The sequence below is a fragment of the Lemur catta genome, chromosome 20 (genome assembly GCF_020740605.2).
Source record: "Lemur catta isolate mLemCat1 chromosome 20, mLemCat1.pri, whole genome shotgun sequence".
Lineage (NCBI taxonomy): Eukaryota > Metazoa > Chordata > Mammalia > Primates > Lemuridae > Lemur > Lemur catta.
In genome coordinates, this window is record NC_059147.1 from 18860202 (window position 1) to 18866201 (window position 6000).

The window sequence follows — 6000 nt, forward strand, 5'->3', positions numbered from 1 at the left end:
TTTCTGGGGATGAGAATTTGGGTGGGGAGAATTGAACCCAAGTTGGAGTAAGAAGAAATGAGTATACTCCTCCTTCCCCGGCATCTACCTGGGCTTCTGGCAGCCTGTGGCCTCCAACTCCCAGCTCTGTGATGATTTCTTTGGCTTTTCCTGGTTCTTCATGCTCTCCTGATGAAACTTAGGGTCAATAATCATGTGGACATCCACCCCTCTTCCCATTGGATACTGATGAAGGGTGGCTGATTTTTCTTCTGTTTTAGCGTCCTTCTACTCTGAGATCTTGGAATGAGGGGTTTAGCATGAATTCCAAGTTAACAGATGGGTCTATAACTCCTCAGAAGATTTTTGGCTCCCTGACTACTAGGAAGGGTCAGTAGGTACAGAAGAACCCAGATACTCACCTGCCCTTGGGATGGGCAGTATATATGGGCCGTGTTTAAGGGGAAGGGGCTGTCTCAGCAGCACACATCTTAGGGGGTTCCTGAGGGCCTTTGGGATGTAAGGAGGGAACACCGAGAGCCTGTCGGCCGTAAGTGGCCTAGTTTCAGAAGTGCTCCAGCCCACACTTGGGAATTCCCGCTCTTGCTTCCCTGTGTGGGAAGCCCTAATCTTCCCGGCACTCCTCCACTCACGTTGAACCTGGAGAAACCTGAGCCCTCTGCTCTTCTCAGTACTTCACAAAGAAAAGCCTTTCATCTGCATGTGCTCAGCCACCTCGATGGAGCAGATTCTCGATGGCTGGCACTGGGTGTGAATCAGGAGTGGTGGTCATTAGACACAGTCTGACTCTGAGCAGCCCAGAGAGGGTTCTTTCCCTTGAAACTGAGTATCTCTTTAGTCATGACTTGGTTTTAGATCAGTCAGTAGGGACCCAGGTTTTGCCAGGAGTTGAATCCTGAAATAACATGTTTTTTGCTCACTGAGCTTGTGGATTTGCATTTGGAAAGCCTAATTTCAGGGCTTATATTGTCCTGTGGCCCTAAATCCATTTGTATGATGTTGACATTTAGTAGTCTGAGAAACTCAGCATAAATATTTGAGCGATGGCTCCTTGTTCCTGTCCTCTCTTAACTCAAGTTTGACTGAAATACATATTCTTCCTATAGTAGTAGGGGGTTTTGTAAGAAAGAAAAACTTGTCACGACTGGGTTTTCTCTGGGAGTCTATCCATAAGTTTGCTGGTTCTCGGTAAGAGGAAGGGCTCTGGCAAGTGTTGGAGCGCCAGAGCAGGGAATTAGGCTTGAATATGCTGAGTGGAGGAATTTTGTCTTGTTCATAGATGTTGCTTCAGGCGCTACAAAAGGTGTTTAAGAACTTTCAGTGATTGGATGTGGCTCAATTACGATTGACTTCTGTGGTTTGCTTGAGCAACCAGGTAAATAGGGAGCTCTCCAACCTTGCAGAACACAGCGAGGCTGCTGCGGAACTTGCGAGGATGTGAAGACACTGAGGCATCTGCCCTGGTTGTTAGGTTTGCTCTCAACCTGTTCCTTTGTCAAGTCCCCGTGACTTGGATCTAAGGACTGAAACGTTTTCAGCTGTCTCAGCTTTCCCTTGACCTTATGGACAGAGGTTCTGCAGATGTTATTTCCTTTGGAAGATCCTTGCCAAGAATAGCATTCCTTTGGAGGAGGGGGTTCAAGTTGGACTGCAGATGGAATGTTGCTTTTCTAGGTTAGGGTAAGCTATTGCAAGACAGCTGCCTGGGCTGGGGAAGGCTCTTGGGGGTTCACTGGTCTTGGGAGTGCTGGTCTCCAGGGTTCAGGCTGCTCCCAGGACTGCAGCTTTGCTTTAGCTCACTAGAGGGAAGCCAGAAATGTTGAGACATTCTTCCGATGGGATCAGCCTGGCTTTCACTTTTTTTGTTGTTTAGAGACAGAATGTCACTCTGTCACCCAGTGCAATGGTGTGATCATAGCTCACTATAACCTCTTAACTCCTGGGCTCAGGCATCTTCCCACCTCAGCCTCCTGAGTATAAGCACAGGCTGGCACGCCCGGCCTAAATTCTGTTTTCAGTTCAAAATAGAAATGACATATTTGAGTCATCCACTTGCTTATTTGCATATGGAATATTGCATATGAATATGTTATTACATGCTTAAAATTAATTTTTAAGGGCTATATCCAGAGCTCAGAAGAAACATCCCTGCTGCTAAAATCAAACTTTGTCCAAGAAAATAACAATGGAAGGGAGAAAACAGATGGCTCTGGGGTATGTGGCAGGGACTCAATAAAACACCTGCTTGGTCATAGTAGATTTACATTTGGGGATCTGATGGCCCATCATGCCACGTGCCTGTGAAGATGAGGCAAACTGAAATCAGCATGTATAGGCTGTACGCCAGTCTGAACCAGCACAACCAAGAGCTGTTTCTCTAGAAGTTTTGGAAGCTGTCCTCAGGAGACATGCCAACCCACTAGAAGAGGCTGCTAAATTCATTTATTGCACAAGTGTTTGCTGTATACCTACTATGTGCCACCTCTTTCCAGGTCTGCTTTGCACCCAGAGGTTGGAGGAGAGTTCTTACAACCTGGTGGTCTCTGTTCCTCTCTGTTCCTCTCAGGTTGGTGGCAAGGTGAGTCTGCCAGAGAGCCTGGCAGCAAGTTTCAGAAGAGCCTAGAGCCCATATCCCTGCTTTCCTCAGATACAACAGGCACAACCTTGGGACTTTTAGGAAAAATCAGAAGGCCCTAAGTCTGAAAGATGAGGTGAGGGGTGGGTTGCCAAGGGGTTTAGGTCAGCAAATAGTAGAAGATCTGTAGTAGTGATTATTAACCGCAGCTAAACGGTAAAATCCTCTGCACTGTCAGAACAGACTTCCTGGTTTGTGCCCCTGATTAACTCTTAAGATTAAATCAATCTCTGCTGGTGGCTGGGCGAGGTGGCTCATGCCTGTAATCCCAGCACTTTTGGAGGTGGAGGCAGGAGGATTGCTTGAGACCAGGAGTTCAAGACCAACCTGGGCAACATAGCAAGACTTCATCTCTACAAAAAATAAATTAGCCAGATGTGGTGGCGTGCACCTATAGTTCCAGCTACTGGGGAGGCTGAGGCCGGGGGATTGTTTGAGCCCAGGAGCTTGAGTTGCGGTGAGCTATGATTGTGCCGCTGCACTCCAACCTGGGTGACAGAGCCAGACCCTGTCTCTAAAAACAATAAACAAATTAGAATGAAAGACTCTCTGCTGGTGATATCTACATTTCACAATCTAGTGTTAATGATCAGTAGCTCTGATAGGGAATGAGAGAACGTTGCTGCTTGTTCAAAATGAAGCCAAAAAAAATTGTCAGAGTCATCAAAGAAGGCCAGGCATGATGGCTCTTGCCTGTAACCCCAGCAATTGGGGAGGCCAAGATGGGAGGACTACTTGAGGCCAGGTGTTCAAGACTGGACTGAGGCCGGGCGCGGTGGCTCACGCCTGTAATCCTAGCACTCTGGGAGGCCGAGGCAGGTGGATCGCTCGAGGTCAGGAGTTCGAGACCAGCCTGAGCAAGAGCGAGACCCTGTCTCTACTAAAAATAGAAAGAAATTATCTGGCCAACTAAAATATATATAGAAAAAATTAGCCGGGCATGGTGGCGCATGCCTGTAGTCCCAGCTACTGGGGAGGTTGAGGCAGTAGGATCGCTTAAGCCCAGGAGTTTGAGGTTGCTGTGAGCAAGGCTGACGCCATGGCACTCACTGTAGCCAGGGCAACAAAGTGACACTCTGTCTCAAAAAAAAAAAAAAAAAAAAAAAAAAAAAGACTGGACTGAACAACATAGCCAGAGCTAGTCAGGAGGCTGAGACAGAAGGATTGCTTGGCCCAGGGGTTTGAGGCTGCAATGAGCTATAATCATGCCACTGCATTCTAGCTTGGGCGACAGAGTGAGACCCTGTCTCTTTAAAAAAAAAAAAAAAAATCAAATCCAAGTTTGGAAATTCCAGGATTACAGTTGTGGAAAAGGGGTTGGGAGCGCCCACCTGGAAGCTGAAGGGCCTTGTTCAGCACCCAGCCCACCCCCACATCCAGCAGCTTTGTCAGTGCCCAGAGGAAGCCCACCTCACCCACCACCTCTCACTGCCATCCAGAGCCTGGTCTTCAAGTTTAATTCACAGGCCCAGCCAACAGAACTTGCCCACTTCTCCTACTGCAAACAAGATCTCAGAAGGAACGGAGAGGGGCTTTTGATTTGCTCATTTGGGGAGAGTTTTCACAAGTTATTAATTTGGGGGCCATGACTATATGTGCATGAGCTAGTGACATGTGACAGTGAAGAGAAGTATTCACGTTTACTGAGGGTTATTAGGGCCTGATGTTGTTAGAAGACATTCTGGGGTATCTCTTGCTTTTAGGGAGTCAATGCTGTAACTGTGGAAAGGCAACTTTGCTGCACAAAGCAACCAGAAACAAGATTCTGTCTGCCAAATGGCAGGTGGGGGTGAAGTCCATGAAGAGAGCACTGCATGTGGAGTCAGATGACCTGGGTTCATTAAGGTCTGAGCACAATCTCGGTTTCCTATCTGTAAAACAGGAGAGTAAGACTGACGACCTGGGGTCACGGTAACACGGAATTGTGTTCATTGGGTGTCCAGAGGGCTGAGGAGGTGTGCCCACCGAACTGGGTCTCTGGGCCCAGAAGCCCTGAATATTGATGCTTTGAGAGACGGGGGCATCATTCCAAGCCAAAGGCCCCAGCAGGGCACAGTGGGGTTTCTTCAGGCTTCTGTCAGGCCCCAGTGAGATCCTGTGGCTGTGTCCCCGTCACCTCCACCCCCTCTGCCCTCCCACGAGCTGCCCAACTGGTATGAATCACGCCTTGGCGGGGCTCTACAGCAGGGCCTTGGAGACGGTGTGGCCAGTGCAGCCACTGCCTTGGAGACCAGGGGTGGGGAGTGAGCCGGGACATTCCAGCGTGGGTGCTATTGTGCTGCTGCAAGTCCAGTTGTGTCCATCCGATGGAGAAAGCATTTCTTGTGCTAGGCATTGGCATTCAGAACAAGGCATGCCAGCACGTCTGGGACAGTATTTCCCAAACTAGGTGTGGTGGAGTCCTCCATGTTAATAAGGGGCCCCCTAATAAAGGATTCTGTGCTCACGTTCAGGGAAGCACTGCAAACTGTCCTCTTGGATAGTTCAAGGCTTTGGACTCAGTCCTCCCTCCCCCTGCACCCCGACCTCCCCGGGGCGGGGTGGCCCACTCCAGCTACTCCAAGTACAATCTAGTGGCATCTGGTAGAGATTACGGAGCTGCCCCTGCAGGTACCAACAGAGCTCTGCTGGGTGGTGCCAGTCCCAGCTCAGTCACTCTGATACAGGTTCAGGGAGGGTGTCCGTGGGGATAGGACTGAGGGACAGGGCCTCTCCTCTGCTGTCTCTAGAAACTCCCACAAGTGTGGTGTCTGGACAGGCCCGAGTCACGTGGGAAAAGCCCAGGCTTTGGGGTCAGACCTGCTGGGGAAGCTTGGGGAAGCTTTGGGAAGCTTGGGGAAGCGTTCACCTCTCAGAGCGCATGTTCCCCCTGCAGACTGGTAGGCTGGGTAATTCATCGGTCCTCAGCGGCAACCACGTGTATCAGAGAAAGGCCTTGTCTCCCTCTAATGGCCCCCACCCCCCCCCACACACACTTCAGTCACCACCACAGCATCCACTTATAAGAGACAAGGTCTCATTCTGTCGCCCAGGCTGGAGTGCAGTGGCATGATCATGGCTTAGTGCAGCCTCGAACTCCTGGACTCAAGCGATCCTCCCTCCTCAGCCTCCCAAGTCGCTGGGACCACAGGCAGGTACCACCAGGCCTGTCTCCGCGTCACCCAGTTTTATTTACTTTTGTGAGAAGAGGTTTTTGTTGGGGTCTGTGTGTTCTGGAGAGGCGCTGGGGTAGCCCCTTTAAACAGTGCGAGCTGCTTGGGAACCAGTCTGGGGATTCCTGCACCATCAGTCAGTCGGAACAGTCCCCTGGCTGGTCCCCTGCCTTTGAGGCTCCTTCCTACTCCTCACCACTCCCAGGCAGGCTG